We start from the raw sequence: 17,878 nt of genomic DNA, 5'->3' as shown, positions 1-17,878 counted from the left end.
TGTTTCGCAGATCAATGGATTGGCCTGTCTTTGCATTTTCTCGCCATCCAGCACTAACTTTGGATGAAACCACTTTACCTAAACTCAAAAACTGTCTCAGCATTTTGAGCAATTTCAAATTTAAAGTTTATGCTAATGATTAAATTTTTGAAGAAGCTAATGAGCTGAATCTGCAAATTTTGATTCCAATCCCTTAGCGAGACTTATTGACAATCGCATCTAATAACAAGAGTTAATCCAATGTCGCTCAATGGAAACAACCAGCTAACCAATCAGAAAGATGCCAACGTGATATCAACATTTCATCGCAATTACAGTTAGAATACTAGACTGTGGAATTGTTGCTGAAAATTCAATTTATTGTTTTACTCATTTTTTCTCTTTTATTTTTGTTCTTTTGCAGTTGCTCATGTATTACAATGATCGTTTGGAGATGAAACAATCCAATGATTTTGATAACGGAAAGGGGAAAATGGCACAAAATCTGATGGACCACATGGAAAATGAAAAATTAGTATTTGAGGAGCAAATTTGTTATCATTGAATTTTGTTGTGTTCATATTCTGGTATGATTGATTGGAAATGCTGCCTTTTCTTGATTGACGGACAGATAAAAGTTGAGCAAATGAGAGTGAAGGAGGGAGGAAAGGAAAGTGAAATAAATAAAGATGTGACACTTTCATTGAATATTGACGAACTTGACAAGTTATCATGAAAACAGATACAGACAACATCATGAAGCTTCCCTTTGTTCAATTGTGACACTTTGTTCACATCATCCAAGTTGATTGATTTTGTTAGACTTGATCTGATTCTGTTTTAACCATTTTTATTCATTTACACTTGGTAACAAATGTTGACACAACAAGATTCACATTCACAGGCAACAAAAATCATCTATAAATTTCTTCTTCTTTTTCTGACAATTCCATGGAATAAATATTTCTAATCATTGCAAATTTCCTGCTCATGATAATACAAAAGTTTAACAGTTTTCACCATTCTCATTGAGCCATCCTTCAATTAATTCATTTAAAATGCGCCAAAGAAACTGATTGGAATCAAATCAATTTAAGAAATTGCAATTTCTTGAAATTTTTGCCCATGATTTCAATAGAAATAAAATTGTTAAAAATTCAACTAATTTTGATTTTCTTTTTCAGAGTTTTGAGCATTCGAAATGTACAAAAATGGAAAATTCAATGGACTAAATGGATGATCGAACAATTGATCGAAACTTTTTTTGGAAACCTTTGAATGTAACCATTGGATATTGAGGCCGTTCTTTGGTTAAAAGGTGTCCAATAGAAATTGGGAAAAGACGATTTCCAAGTTTTCACACGTTGAATAAACCATGATTAAATTGAATTGTAATGATGTTACTAACGATTTGTGAAAACAAATTGATTTTGTTTTTTTACATTTTAGTCTCTAATGCAAACAGTTATACACTGTTATAATATATCGATTAACATTTAAATATTTATAGAGTTATTACATAAAAATGGTCATTTAAACTATCACGATTGACTAAAGTGAATACAATATCCATTAAGCACAATTTGATATTTTATTAAACTTTTTTTCTTCTTCTAACCTTTCAAGTTAAATGTTTTGTAATGACGTACCTTTTTTAATATAAAGTGGTTCAACTGACAATTTAAACACAATAATGATTGTTTTTGCAACCAAATTGGTTAAGGAAATTATTTTTTCCACTCAAAATAAATGTTCAGTAACATGGGATATTACAAGATATTACAAGATATTCAGTGCTAGAGAAAAAATGAAATCGCAGTTTTCGCCAAACAACTTAGATTTTTTATTTGTTTATTGATCAAAATTAACATGAACACTTTCAGCAAATTAAACTGTTTCGCTTAAAGACGAGAACGAAAGTTCAATCGTCAATTTATTGTAATATCTTAAAAATAATTGAAAAAAAGTTTAATATTCAGATTTTTCATAAAATTTTATCTATAGTCTAGCCAATACATTATAAAAAGTCAGAGCATCAAATTTTTGTGGAATGCTCAATGGAAAGGGTTCTAGGAAAATCGCTGATCAGCCCGAAAGTCATCTTTGAACTACAAATCCGAAAAATAGTCATAGGTTAATCAGAATTCAGGTTGGTGAGAGAATGCAGAATCCGTATTTCAAGCCATTGCGTTAGGGAAAAACCTTTTTGAATTATTCTGGTTTTTGGTTTATTGTTGGGTTAGGATTATACAGCTATGAAAATGAAGTTGAAGCCAATTTTAAATATTTTGCGCAAGTAATCAATTGATTTCTAATCTTAATTTGATAAGAAATTTCTGGTTTGTTAACTTCAACTTGTTGTCTTCAACTTCATTTTCATAGCTGTATGTAAACCTGGTTTTTATAGCGAAGAGTAAAGAGTTGGTGTCCTGTACGTTCGCCAATTTTAAGCTTTAAAACAAACAAAGAGTCCAATCCTTTTACCACTTTGAAGAAACATTGACAATAATTATTTACTGCTTTGGCAAGTAAATTATCAATTTTGATTAAGATATTCGTGTACAGCGATCAAGCTCAAGCTGAATTGATTCTATATCATCATTTAGGAAGCTTGTTGTATTATTTTGAAAAGAGATACAATGTCTGGTGCTTTTATTGAGCAACTAGTCGAAAACAAATGTCCAACAGGATAGTTCTGTTTCAAGCTAAAGATAGCAGAAAAATTATTGGACTGATACAAAAAGCTTCCTAAATGATGATATTGAATTAATTCAGCTTGAGCTTGATCGCTGTACACGAATATCTTAATCAAAATTGATAATTTACTTGCCAAAGCAGTAAATAATTATTGTCAATGTTTCTTCAAAGTGGTAAAAGGATTGGACTCTTTGTTTGTTTTAAAGCTTAAAATTGGCGAACGTACAGGGAACCAAAGAGTTATATGAGAAAATCTGGTTTTTCAATTGTTCAAGTTTAACTTTGAACTCACTTTTGTCGAGGCTGGCGTTCAGATGAGTCTTTAAATTGCACAAAGGACTTAACTTTCATGTTGCTATAACCAGCAAAGTACCAACTTTCAACTCGAAAAGTGTCTACGTTGCTTAAAGAAAGGCTTTTCTCATACAGGAAAGGAATCTCATCAGTTTGACAAAAGCTAAAGATTTCAATTTTTGGATTTCTTATTTCGACGATGGCTCTTTTTCATTAAGGATTCGCAGCTTTCGATGTGATTGTATCTTACTCTACGATCAGTCATAATCGGGAGAACTACATGTTAATAGAACTAAATAAATCTGAATTGTCGTTAGTTAAAAGATACAAAATTTTACTATCGTTTATCAAAACTAAGAGTTTCTAGCACAGAGAAGCTTAATATTCATTATTGAATAAGTGTTCACTTGCACTGCTTTCAAATTCATTATTAGATTCAATAGTTTTGTCTTAACCATTGAAATCCCAAATCATTTGCTTTGATATTGAAGTTTCTTAGTTACTTGCGAGTTTTAATTGTGTACAAAAGTCGATTTCAAGATCCATTTAACCCACAGTTGTAGCCTGTTGATCCGATTTTTTATTCTATCGAGTTTCTGAGGTCCTAAGTTTGATCTTTGGCTGTATTTTGATTTGACTATTGATTTAAAGGTTGATTTTCCTTCCTTATAGTCTCAAAGCTATTGCTCATTTATAAGTGACTAAATATTAAAGAATCGGCACGAAATTCCAGACTATGATTATAACAGCAAGACGACGTTTTTTGGGTTGTATGATTTTTAGGTTCGATTTCAATTGAACTCCCAATTTTAGCTTTGATTGGACTTGAAATGATAAATAAATCGTTTACCCAATTTCATTATATTGAGCTTCTGAATAAATGTGAAATTCAAATATCCTTAAATTTATCAATTACTCCCTGTAATTAACGTTAAGATACACTAGCTATGAAACGTATAATTGGGTAGCAGTTTGTTAGTCAAACCATAAATATAAGGATCGACCTTTTGATCAAGCCTGAGCATCTCAATAAATGTCCATGTAACAGTGAAGATGAAATATTTAATGCATTTCTGGTAAAATCCAATACACGTGAATCATGCTAGACCACGAGTCAACATCATGAAATTCATACACGTAGATAAGAGTTGCAGATGCCTCAACTCTGTTTTAATATAGATGTGAACTGATTTATTTTGGTTTCTAGCCATGATTCAGATAATTATATCAATAGATTTTCCTTGATGTAGATCATTCAGAGCTGAACTAACTTGAAACACTCTAACACGATTGTTCACTTCATGACCGATGGTTACCATTGCTTTGAAAACCCTAATTTAGTGTTCAGTTGACTTCGGAAGTCGCTGGTCTCCTTTTATACATGAACGTAAAACTTGCCAAGTAGCCAAATTGAAGAAATCAAATCTCTGCAGTGACCAGGACAACCCACTGGCACCGAATGCAACCACTCTGTCCCCGAAGTTGACCACTATGAGTTCGAAACGAAATAGATGGTTACCTAAGGTGCAATTGAAGTGACTACCAACTCTAGATAGTGTTGAAAGAGTGTAAAAAGTTTCCGATTCTAATTTCGTTAACTAAGTTAATTTTGACTCTGGATATTTGAAATGATCCAAAGATGTTTAATTGCCATCGGTTCGGGTCAAATCTTTCATTTCATTGAAACAGACTTTAATTTATCAAAAGAAGCCAATCATTGGCAGATGCAAATTTCACTGGGCATATAGAGACTGATGAAGTTGTGGGTTTGCCAAGTTAGTCGAGTTGTCAAAGAAAAGAAAAGAGATTAACCAAATAGACTTGTTCCTCTAAGTAACTCTAATTATCGCCTGGGAATACACCATGAAAACGGTGGAATCACCATCGACCATTAAGTTGGCAAAGTTGAAAAGCCATGACAGTTGCCTCCAAATTTTCCGCTTCAACTAACCTCAACTACACAGGCCAAGTATAGACAACCGGGTTCTCTGGTCACGAAAAGTTCAAGTTTATCTCTTGAGCCTCGGCAAACCATTGATTATACAATCAAGTGCATTGATTAGTTTCATTGTGAAAACACGGTGTCGGGTTTAATTTAAAATCCAAGCTAAAGATGGAGCTTCTTGTTTCTTTTGTTAACATTTTTTTTCGCAAAAAGTTTAGTGAGACAAAAATGTAACACAAGATGTGAATGGCGAAAGGAAAAAAAGAAAGACCATGATAGACACAAAAGTAGACAGAGGCTCTGAACTTGGTGAATAAAGAGGCAAAGAAAAAGGAGAAGAAGATAACCAGAAAGCGAAAGAGAGAAAAGTAAGGGAAACGAAAGGAAAGAGGAAAATTATGATAATGAGTGAGAATAGGATAAATCCAGTTTACTGAGTCACCTCCATATTAAGAGAGAGAGAAAGCGAGTGAAGAGAGTAAAGAGAGAGATTGAGTGAGATTGAGAGGCGCCTTTGAAGTATCTTGTTGGAAGGTCCATTCGTTGATATAACATTATAGTGATAAAGACATGGAATAATGTAAAAATTAAAAATTGTTCAATTAAACGCACTGATTGGGCGAATAAAGTTTCCTGTGATTTCATTCAATTTTGTTTCCTTTCAATCCTTTACCATTCCGATCAACTTGTAACATCAAAGTGCTGGAATCTCAACACCTTTACTTCAACAACATTCAAGTGTGCTTCATAGCTGTGATTAACAGGATCATTTCAACATTCATTGATTAATCCAACATGATAACCATTGACCTGACCATGTCCATCTTTAACCAAAAGGTAAGATTTTGACTTTCATGTTTGTCCGAAAAATCAATGTTTATCAAATTCCAAGATGAAAATCTTGAATAAACATTCGTTTTTTTTCATGATATCCACTTGTACTTTATAGCGCATGAACTTTACAGGCTTGCTTGAAAACTATTGAAAACTTGCTAATGAATTATCGAACAAGAAGAAGAAGAAACAAAAAGAAAGGGAAAATGAAAAGGAAATCGATGAGAGGTGAACATTTAAACTGTTGGTTTAATTGTATCACAATTGAACAATTGTGTCGATATGCTTGAGATGTTTTATGATGAATCAATTTCAGGTTAACCAGAGAACGATTAAAGGTAAAACCAGAAAAAGTCTTTTCAATCAAAATTGTAATTGAATCAACTAATGATGATTTAGCAAAATTGGCGTAAATTGTTGTCTTTAAGGGAAAAGTGCGCTTTTCATGATTACATGAAGTCTTCATTAACTTTCCTTCAATCATAAACAAACAGTTAAACTTGAAATGTAAACTTTTTATAGGTTTACTTTAGGTATAACCTTTACAGGGCGTAAAAAAAGGGGAAAACACTTTTTTTTTGGGTTCCTTTTAGTGCATTAAACCTCATTTAGCTTTATTTATGTTTTGGTTTTTCATTAAAAATTTTCATTTAATCTCATCATGCTTTTTACACCTTTTACTTGAATTGTTTACTGTTTATCGTTATCGCAACGCCATTCATCATTCTTGTTTTGCCGATGTTTTTCAACGATTTAAGGAAATCTTTTTAATGAACTTTTGCTGAAATTAAATTAAATTGAAAAACCTTTTTGGTTCAACTTTTCACCAATTTCAGGGTTGAGAATGATTTTTCAATTTTTACTCATTTCTCATTGTAACACTTGTAGATGTGACATTTGATTGTCAATCAATGTTTTTTTTATTGATGTAAAGCTCATCAACTCGTCAATGAATTCATTGGTATCAAAATGGCGCAAGTTTCATTTCTTTCCCTTTTTCTGGTTCTCTTTTATAGTAAATCGATTAGTTTCTCCAGGATTTTCATCTTTTCTCCTCTTTCTCTCTCTCTCTCTCTCGCTTTCTCTTCATCTTCATCTCTCTTCTTTCCTTACTCTCTCGATCGATCTTTACCATCATTTAACCAGACAGACTTAAAAAACTCACAAATCTTCAAAGTAAAGATCAATTTCCTTCTTCGCCCAAATTGTCTTTCACCCATCATCTCTGTTCATTTTTATCCATCTTATGTAGTCTCATCATCTTTATCATTATCATCATCATCTTTTGTCTCTTTCCTTTCAGTTTAAACAAAGTTTGATTTGTACGGCAAACAAGGCAAGATGAAAACTCATCAACTGAACACAAAAAAAAACATAAACATATTGAGCCCATGCAATACACACAAGAAAGGACAATTTTCTTGCTTTTCATTTGCTCCATTCACTTCTCTATCTTTCTCTTTCTTTCTCCTACATGATTTATGTTTTCACGCAACTGATTATTTGACTTGAGCTAAGGCAACAAAAAGGAAAATGCAAGAAAATGGAAAATAGGAAAATAGCATTTTCTCACTTACTTTTGTATCTCTCGCTTCTCTTCTTGTCGCCATGAAAATCATTTAACCAAATTTACGCGTTTAAATAAACAAAAGCTCATTAACAAAGAGGTAACATATGAACCTGATAATAATAATTGCATAAAGTTAGGTTGGGTTGGGTTAGGCTTGGTTCATCTCTTGAGACAGGTTAGTTGGGTTACAGCAATGAAAAGCGTCAACTCGAACCAAATTTTCAATTTTAACCAAAATCAACCGGCAAAGCTGCTACAAAGTTTCCATTTAAGACCATTTAGTCCACCTTTATGGACCAGTTTCATCTGTTTCCTTCTATAGTCAATTGTACTCGTTTCCACTTCTTTCCTTCAACTTTGTCCACAAATGCATCTTTGGCTAACATTTAAACACAAAAGTAAACTTGGGACATCCAGAGCATCGATGACTTTCAGCTAAAGTTGGATAAATGTCTATGATTACTTCAAAGTTGACGATTTCGGGACAAACTGGTTCAGTCCTGGTTACAGAAAATGGTCAAAATCTAAATTCGTAATGTTACTTCGATCGATATAGACTCATTTTTCAAAACTAACTAGTTGATTGAACGTCATAATTGATTAATCAAAGTCAACAAGTGATCTTATCAAAGATTAATTCAGATTCCAATTTTCATTCACATTCTTTTATCGAATCCATGAAAAATGTATTTCAATCTATACTTGAAGATGAATTTTTCGCCCAACTTTGATTCTATTCCAATGAAAATCAAAAAGATGACAAAGCTGCTCAGTTTGAGAAGGACAAGAGAACCAATGAAAATGATGTTTCAAAAGATTTCGAAATTTTATGAGTTTTTACTTTTCAAAAGTACTGATGCATTCATCAAATTTACTGAAATCGATTTTGAATTTCAAATTGAAAGACTAAAGGAGCAATCAATAACTTAAATGATCCAGAAACGAAACAAATGCATCTTTACCAGTTTTTAGTTTTGGTCCAATCTCTTTGCGCACTCTCTAGGATTCCCAAGTTTTTTGAGATAAAATGTTTTGTTTTACCAAATGTAGAGTTAAACATTTCAATCAAATGGTTCATGGTTTGGACAATCCTTGAGATGATCGAAAAAGAGCGAAAACTTTGTCAACCAAGAAAACAATTTTCACCAAAAACTTGTTCAACATGAACAATGTTAAAGCAAATATAGTGCCGATAAATTGTAAAGGAGCAATTATCAAAGACATTAGTTAGTGACAAGTTTTCAAGTTTGCTGAGTTGACGCCAAATTCATTTGTCAGTCTTTGCTCAATTCAACTCCCTTTGAAGAGAAAAATGAACCCAAACTCTAATTATTCTTTACCATGTTAATCAAAGAGAATTCATTATTCTTCTTAAATACATGTTGTCCCCATTCATTATCGTAATGATGATAATGTCTTATTTTTCCTTCTCCTCAGCATTTACTCAATACCCAGTCGATAGTTAATTATCATGCCCAAACAACATATCTCATTAGGCGAGAAATGATTCAAATCTCAAGATTCATTTTGCTCAACATTTTTCATGAAAGACTACAAGAGACAGTAACACCAAATGTTCCACCTTTAACATGAAATTTGGTGCAAAGAATAAAGTAAATGAAAAAGTGTGAAATTTCCCTTTAAACAGCTCGACATTCCCAGGTAATGAGCGAGCAAACCCTTTAATTAAATGAACATTTCAATCCCACAATTGAACCAATTTATCAACCTTCACAATCTCGCAATTCATTTCAACTTTTACTTTTCATTTCAACTTTTTTTCCCTCAAAATGATAATATTTATCATGAAACAAGTTCAACTCTCATTACAGGTTCATTAATTTGCTTATCAAAAGTTTACCTTCATTTGTTGCCAATCATTGAACTGAATGTTTTAATTATCTAATTTACTTTCATTTGGATAACCAATTCTGTTGGAATGAACAGAGCAACTTTTGCGTATAAAAAACCTTGAGTTTTTCAGATTTTAATAATTCATTAAGATTTTCTCTTTTGATAACAATTTCTCTTTTTGCTCTTTTCCATGATTATTAATTATTTTTACATTATATTCTGAATGAATAAATAAAAGTCTGATAAAGCAAAAAGCCAAAACAAAAGGATGGCAAAAAGGATGAGAAAAGTTTATCTGATTAAAAATACTATTCGTAGGTTTGCTGGCTTTCAATAAAATTCATTAATCCTAAAAGATGAGTGAACCTTAAAGTACAAAAGTGAAACAATTTTGTTTGTTGGCCTGAAACTTTGCCCATTTTCCCCATGTTAGACTCATGCTTGGAATGAAAAAGAGAAAATATTTCATGTTCGAAAAATGCATATTTTCTTTCACTTTTTTTTCCAAGTCACTTGTAATTTCCATCCTCTAATTGGCTCAAAATTCCTAGGCCAAAATGAAGAGTCTCTTAAGCTCCACCTTGAATGTAAATAGCTTGGATAATTGGATTTCAAGAGTAAAAAGGAAGATGAGGAGAGATGATTAAGATGATAGGATGATAATGAAGATGGAAAAGGACAAAGCTGGACAATGATTATCACAAAAACAGTGAATTAATGAGAAGAGAGCAAAACTATTCAAAATTGAAAAGTTTATCTTCTCCTGCTTCTTCCTCTTGATCATCTTTTCCCATCCATTAACCACTCCTTAAAAAGCGTGGAAGCGGCAAAATAAGAAGCCGATGAGAGAGAAAAAAGAAGAACAAGAAAGAGAAGTAAACATGGCTACCCTTCAATTGGGGAGGGTTTTGATTCCCTTTTTTACCTGAACTAGGTAAATGAGCATGAGCAAGGTAACTGATGCTTTTGGAGAAGAAAGAAAAGTTGGAAAAAAAAGTTCGAAAGTGGAAAACTTTTAATTTCTTTTTGTTTCTCTAAACAAGATTGAAATGAAATCTGAAAATTGGTTCTCATCAAGTGAGAGAGAGAGAAGACTTCAGTTTTACCTTTTTTCCAGGTTCAACTTGACATTCAAGGAAAGGTAAAATTGGATGGCCATGTTGAGCATAGCCAGAGGTTGTTAATCATTATTTTCATCTTGACTTAATAATCTGAGGTAACAAAGAACTTTTCTCTTTCAGAATTCTTTTTTTTTGCCTTCTTTTTGCTCTCTCAAACACTCACACATACTTGATTATTATTATTATAGGTTGAGCTCATTTTCATCTTCATCCCATTCTCTTGCCTTTGCTGTTCATGATCATGAACAAATAATTATTATCAAACAGGTTCCCCCTCCTATTACCTAAACACTTATCCCAGCAGCTATTTTGTATTCAATCGAAGATGATGATGACGATGATGATTGGGCTTAGGGAATAGAAGAAAAAGAAATTCAAGTTTTCACTTTGGTGTCGAGGGTTAAATGCTGGGTGCAACTTAGCAAACATGATCAGTACGAAGTTGACTCAAGCTCAATATTTAGTCACATTTGACTGGATAAGACATTAAATTTGATTAGCATTTTCTGGTAGTTCAGTTGCCTAGTGCTGTTTGTTGTTCCAATGCAAACCAAAAATCAATCAATTGCAAAGATCATTATGATGATTATCATGTGATTATGAAGATACAAGTGAAGCGTTTTTCGAGAATCATAATTGCAATATTCACGAAATGATCGATCCAATTGAGTCCTGTAAAAGTTTCAGTTTATATCAACAATAAAAATTGATTTGTTAGCTCATGCAGGCAAAAGTTGAATTTAGTCAATCTGTTTAATTAAATTCAGCTGCAAATTCAATCTCATTACTTCTAGTTTGATTTTTTACACCAAGATTAGAGTAAATCTGTTCATGAAAAGATGCTTCAAGTTTATTGTTAAAAGTTTGTTTTGACTAAACTATCGACTCTGAATTGAACGAGAAGCATATACCATAAGTCGTAATGTCGTGAAATCTGTCAATACTCAATCAACCGATAAGCTCAACACTGAACTCTTTGTGAGTGTGAAAATTTTATGTACATCAATAATAATGGAATGTAAAATCTTAGAAATTTTCAAATTTTCATCTCCCTTGCAAGGGAAGGGAACTGATACGATTCAATTCGAAATTTCATGGTAAATCGATAGGAATAAGTTAAAAAAGATGTTTGGTAAAGTGTTAGGACCAAACACTAGGTGTTAGTTTTGTTTTAGTTGAAAATTTTTGCTTCAATTTTAATTCCGAATTCAAGTTTTGATTTGTCAAGTATTGAAAATGACAGAACAAAAGACATTGTACAAAAAAGCAAACAAAACCATCAATATTTTCATCTTCAGAGTGGCGATTTTTCATAGTTTCAGTTCATTACGATAGGTCTGATTAGACTTAAGTTTGGAATAAAAATTGAAGTAAAAATTTTCAGGTCCCAACGCTTCACCAAACATCTTTCTAACTTATTTCTATCGATTTATCATGAAATTTACCTCGCCTCGATTCAATCGTACCATTTAAGCTCCTTCCCTATAAAAATTGAATTGTAACGACATCTCAACTCGACCATTAATTTCTAGACTCAGGATAGCATGAAGAAATAATGAAGCAATAGAAAAATATGTTCGTCTTTAAAGACAGCAATAGTTCCATCTTGTGGGCAAATAGAAAACTTGTCTTCTTTTTGAATTCCCCTCTCAAAGTAGTGATGCACTGATATTCTTTGAGCAATAATACTCGATACAGTGAATCCACATTTTGACAAAAATCAGAGCCATCTGGCGATTTTATAGCAGACCTCTCGCTACTAGAGCTGAGACGGTTACTGCTAACTGGTTATTTGGTTAGTGGGGGAGGGAAGTAACCGGTTACTGCGTTTGCGATGAAAGTTTTCTGATCTATCACTAGAGGCGCTCATCTCGAAATTTCGCCCCTTCTCCTTTGTAGTTATCCTATTCATCATTAGATGGCGCTAAGCATTCAGTAACCACCGATTACTTGTAGGTACAGTTTATGATGCAATTTGGTTGATATTGGTTATTATTGTAAATAAATACAGTAGGAGTAAGGGTTAGCAAAGTCTAACATTTTTTCATGGTCGCCCTCGAACAATAAATTAAAGTACCAATAGAAGTAAACTTTTTGTACAGTCCTTTCTACTGCATTATCTTTTCTAGTCTCTAGAAACTAGCAAATATGATCGAGAAGGCGATTTTAAAAATTAACTTACAATTAACTTTGTTAGATCAGACCCATTTTTGTCAACTTAATGCTAACACTTACTGTATTGCTTCTCTTTAAATATTGCAATATCGACTATTGTACTCTTTGATAGATATTTTTTCCTTAGATATCATTAAATTAATCGCAAAATAACCAGATTAGTCTAACAATTTTATTAAAGAAAGTAAGCCTTTTACAAGGCAGCAGCCAAAGCGTGGGCTACTGGTGGTTACAGGATTGAGTTCAGTTACAGATCATTATTCATATCAGAGGATTTAAGTCTAATATCATGACAACAATTTGTAAGTCTGTCTGAACATTTTGATACTAATATCATAGATGGCGCCACTGACTTCACCATAAACCAACAAGAAGTTGGTTCAACAATTGAACCAACTTCTAGCTAATGACTTTAACAATTAGTGAAGAGCGAGTTTTTTAAAAGCTTAACATCTTAATTATATCGATATTATCGATAAATGTTTATAAATATTTTGTATGAAACTAACCATGTGTTTCACCATCTGAAGTGATTTTGAAAATTTCAGTGCATTTCTATTCGAGATTTAATAGCGATTCGTCGTATTCTATTGCTGATATCGTCTGAGAAATGTGACCGTGAAGGCTTTGTTGAGCTTCTTGATCCGATTCTCTAAGTCGATTCAAATCAATGAATAATTGGCTGTTCAATGAAACTCGGTTCATCTTGATTTACCTTAGCAAATGGCATGTATCATTATGTCATCTATTGCGTCTTATTCAATTGTACATCTGCCATGAAATTTAAATAATGAAAAGGAAACACAGCTTAACATGCATAACTTGTTCCGAATAATGTTGAATCTCTGAAATATAACGCATAATTGTTGGAAGAATAGGGATTGCAGGTGTATCTTGGAATATTGAAGCGAAAATTTTTGAGGATAATTAGAGAATTGTCTAACAATCGAAAGTATTTTAAACTAATTTAACTCCACAAATGTGCTCGATTTTTAAGCCACTAAAAACTTTAAAGTTTCCATTTTTAACTCCAAAGTAAAAGTTTCTGAATTCGCTCCTTGGTTTGAAATAATATAATTGGGTTGCTCGAAAATTCAATTTCTTTTTTGACAATAGAATTATTGTTCTGTAAAATGATAAATTCATCAACATGGAATCGAAATTCTCAGTTGATTTGATTGAAAACCTAATTTTTTGCTGTCAAAACTGTCAAAACAAGAGATGACATTTGGCGTGTTAAAGTCAAAATTGATCGCAGGTTCAGCTTGTTGTGATTATTCCCTTGATGGTAGTTAAGGTAATCAATTTTTCACCTTTGCTTTTCCATTTCAAAGTCAATGTGACATAGAAAAGAAAAGGTTAAACAATGAAACGAAAAGAATGTAAAAAAGTAAAGGTAAAAGGGTTTACCGGTTGTTGATGTTGTGCGAGGTGTAAACTCGAGGGATTCAGAGGTGGAAGCAAAGATGAAAATAGGATGAAGATAATGAGCTGAAGAGAATGCTACTGGTCACTACTGCTAACTACTGCTAACAAGAATTCTTGATTGATAAGTCTTGATTAGTTACAAGTCATTGAACTCCAGATTCTTGTACTTTCACAATTATGCATGCGAGCTCCATTTTCAATCGACCATTTTATGGCACAAGAAATTGGTAGACAAATGGTGTTCGTGAGTGTTGTCATTCTTGAAGTGCATAAAATAACAAATTATTTGCATTGTAATTAACAAATGATTTTAAACCCAATGACATGAAGCATTGAAAAAAATCTTTAATTGTAATTTGAATCATTAATGTTTTAAAAAATAGCAACTAAATATCATTCATCACTATCAAAGTAATCAGACAAATAACTAGTTTAACCCAGTCTCACATTTTGTTACTAATATCATAGATGGCAGCTCTGACTTCATCATAAAATTCCGATTGTCTTATTGATATTATCGATATTTTACAAAAGCAAAACAAAATGAAATTAATGGATGAAATTAGCAGGTAAAGATCAACCAGGTAGATAACCAAGTTGACATAAGTATTCCAACTTTTCACTTAAAAATTCGAGTGCATTTTCACTCGAAATTCAATAGCGATTCGCTCGTATTATCGTCTGAGAAATATTTATTAGTTGAAGGTTCTGTTGTGCTTCTTTGACTCAACTCATTAAAAGCAAATCGATCAATAATCGGCTGTTCTTGTGCAACTCTTTACCGGAATTTTAAGCAAAAGCAAAATAAAAGCAAAATTAATGGATGAAATTAACAGGTAACGATCTACCAGGTAGATAGTCGAGTAGATATAAGCAGCGACTTTTTGGCTTCCAAATTTTCCCAAGAAAATGTCCAATTACCAAGAAAAAAAACACCAAACACTTGATGCAAAATTTTCTGACTCATTGTGTGTGTGTTTGACCAACTATTGCTCTACATTCACCCTGTAGATCCGAATTTGTCAGAAAATTGATTTGCCACGAATTCGGCTCTAGAGAGGTTTGTGTGGTGCATATCATGCATCATCTACTCCATCATCACCATCAAGGCTACCAACCAATAGCTAAATAAATCAACCACGCCTTTACTTTTTTGCCTTTTGAGCCAGTTTTTTGCTTTTTCATTTTTCTCCTTTTCTTCTTTTTCTTCATCTATTTTTTTTCTTCTTTCCCTTTCTTCCTTATTCAGTAATGTTCAATGCTGACTTTATACCCAATACTCTATTCTTCCATCATCATCATGCTTTTGGATCAAAACTTTCTTCTTCTTCTCTTCTTCTTCTTCTCTGTCATCATCTTCTGATTACATGTCCTATGTACCGTCATCAAGAAAAAAGATAACAAAAGAAAGCCACTTTTCCCCTCTTTTATCTCCTTACCTATTCTTTACCATCAACTTGCCCCTTTACATCCATTCCTCTTTCGTTTCTTCACCACTATTATTATTTTCATCCCAATTCTTCTTCTTTTTAACCATCAATCTATCACATTCTATCTTGATCATCTTCTCTTCTTCTTTTTTGCTCCTTTTCCCTCCAACTTGATACCTCTTCTCTTCCAATGCTATTCTCTGGTTTTCCTTTCCTTGCCCATGGCTTATCATCCCATCTTCCCTATCTTCATGTCTCCTGTGCGTGTTTTTGTATTTCCGAAGCTAACATTATTTACTTAACTTTGCGCCGAATCGTTATTCATCAATTGCTACACCCACTAATTTTTATGCCAAAAATTTAAGCAACAACAAGGCCCAAACCAGCTTAACTTCATCACGCTTTTAACGTTTCTTTTCTTCTTCTTCTTCTTCCCTCATCATCTGCTTCCTCTTCTTCTTCCCAAGCCCTCTGTCCCTTTTCCAATCTTACCATTTCCCTCCCTCTTCACTTTTACCTTTCCTATTTAATTTTCACTCTATCATCATCGTCTTCATCATCATTTTTACTCTCCTAGCTGATTACCAAAATTGCGCCATAAAAATGTTGAAACAATCGATTCAATTTTCAGTTTAACCCAGATGTTCAATTTCACCATGCAATCTCACATTTCTCTCTTTTTCTCTCTTTCCCCTGGTTCACCAGATTGCCATAATTTTTAATTTGAAACATTCCAAGAACAACCTTTTTCTTCCATTTTCACCCAAACCAGATAAAAGTGTCAATGCCAATTAGAATCAATTTTCTCCTTTTTCTTGTTCATCATTTCTGGAAGCCAATCAGTCACATTTATGGTTGCTTGTCAAACTAGCAAAAAAAATGATTGAACAAGCATAATCATGTTTACCCAAAGTTATCAACAGTAAACAGTTAAACACTGTAAACATGCATTCAAACAGATTCTTGCTCTTATTAAGATATCTTGTTCAATTTTCTTGGTCTCTCCATCAAAGTCATCATCATAATAACCATCTTCATAATCATCTTGATAATCATTCCTCATCAACATAAACATCATTCCTTTTGCCTGACCCATTCTCATCCATTTTCCTTCACCCTCATCATCATTCCTAGGGTTAGCCTCTCAATCATTTTTGGTCAGCCTTTTCGGTTATGCTATTTATATATTATCTTTACCAACTTTTTTCTCACTTTAAACAACTCAATTGTCTCACCAACTCATGATCCACTTTGTCATCCTTAACCTCAGTTATCTCCGTGTAAAAAAAGGTACTTCAATTGCTCTCTGGTTATGCTTAATCAACTTTTCATTCAGCATTTAACATTCAGATTCTTCTCGAGTCAACAGAACCCAAAATTGCCTAGAAATTGTCAAGAAGAAGACGAAAAAAAACATGACAAATGAACCAATGATGATGAAGAAGCAGAAAAGAAGAAGAAAAGTTAATCTGACAAGAAAATTGTTCATTGGTTTGTTATGATCGACCAATGATGAAGGATGAAACAAGGAGACAAAATTATTGGATAAATCAATCAATAATTATCATGGGCCAGTTGTTGTTGACTGTGCAAGAGATGAGAAAGCAAATGGAATCATCAAATGATAATTATTTCACTCATCTTCAGAAGTTCGTTTGCAACAACATTACCGAAAACATGAGTTGACTCGAGCATCTTCTGTTACTCTTTTGCCACCAATAATTATACATGAAATGTTGCCTTTTCTTATTCTCTTTTCTTTCTTTTCCATGTTCATCATTCAATGTTCATGTTCCTTTATCATCTTAAGTTGCTTTCAATGTCACTGAACTGTTCACTGGGCATTTCAAGATTCCCGCTCTGTAGGCAAAAACCACTCACTTAGAGTCCCTTAAGACAGGGTCTAAACATTTCCAAATTAGATTACATTTGGAAGAAGGAAAATGATGATGAAGAGAGAACAGGATTTTAACTTTGATTCCCTTGGAAAAGAAGAGAAGAAGAAGAAGAAAAGTCCTTAAATCAGAATAGCCAGAAATGTTCAGATTTATTGCTGATAGTTTCTCTTCTAAATTAGATTATCATGTATCATTGTTATACTCTCATGTCACTCTGTTTCTCAACTGAAAAGACTAACATTGAAACTGTGTAATAATAATATTGCACTTCTTTCCTCTTCTCTCTCTCTCTCTCTCTCTCTCATCACTCTCTCTGTCTCTCTCTCTCTGGTTCCCGTTTAGTTTCATGATAATGAAGTTGAGAGCAAAAGGAGAATCTCTTTTGTTGAAATGGTTTGAATTGCAGGACAAGAGACGAGATGGAAAGATGAAGACGAAAGATTCATTTAATTACAGTGAAACATGCATTAACACAATTTAGATAAATAAACGATTTAAAGTCAACATCTCGAGCAACAAACCTAATAATAATAATAATACCATTATTATCATTATTATTATTACATTATTGGTATCCTTTGATATTTGAGAATCCTTTTTCCCTTTATTATGTACAAAAACAATCAACTTGTAACCTGATTATCTTGAAAATT

The 17,878-nt window shown here is 32.8% G+C and overlaps 1 protein-coding gene across 1 annotated transcript in view; it reads left to right on the top strand.

The window, feature by feature from the left end:
- Nucleotides 1–5,447: 5,447 nt before the first annotated feature.
- LOC107367062 (uncharacterized) overlaps nucleotides 5,448–17,878 on the top strand; it is a 29,546-nt gene continuing 17,115 nt past the window's right edge. Inside the window, exon 1 of the mRNA XM_015934728.3 lies at nucleotides 5,448–5,752. The gene's annotated coding sequence lies outside the window, so the exon portion shown is untranslated. The remainder of the gene's footprint in view (nucleotides 5,753–17,878) is intronic.

The sequence above is a fragment of the Tetranychus urticae genome, chromosome 3, assembly GCF_039701765.1.
Source record: "Tetranychus urticae isolate SD_2017Ah chromosome 3, NJAU_TeUrti_SD_1.0, whole genome shotgun sequence".
Taxonomy (NCBI): domain Eukaryota; kingdom Metazoa; phylum Arthropoda; class Arachnida; order Trombidiformes; family Tetranychidae; genus Tetranychus; species Tetranychus urticae.
This window is presented reverse-complemented; position numbering and strand designations above follow the sequence as displayed.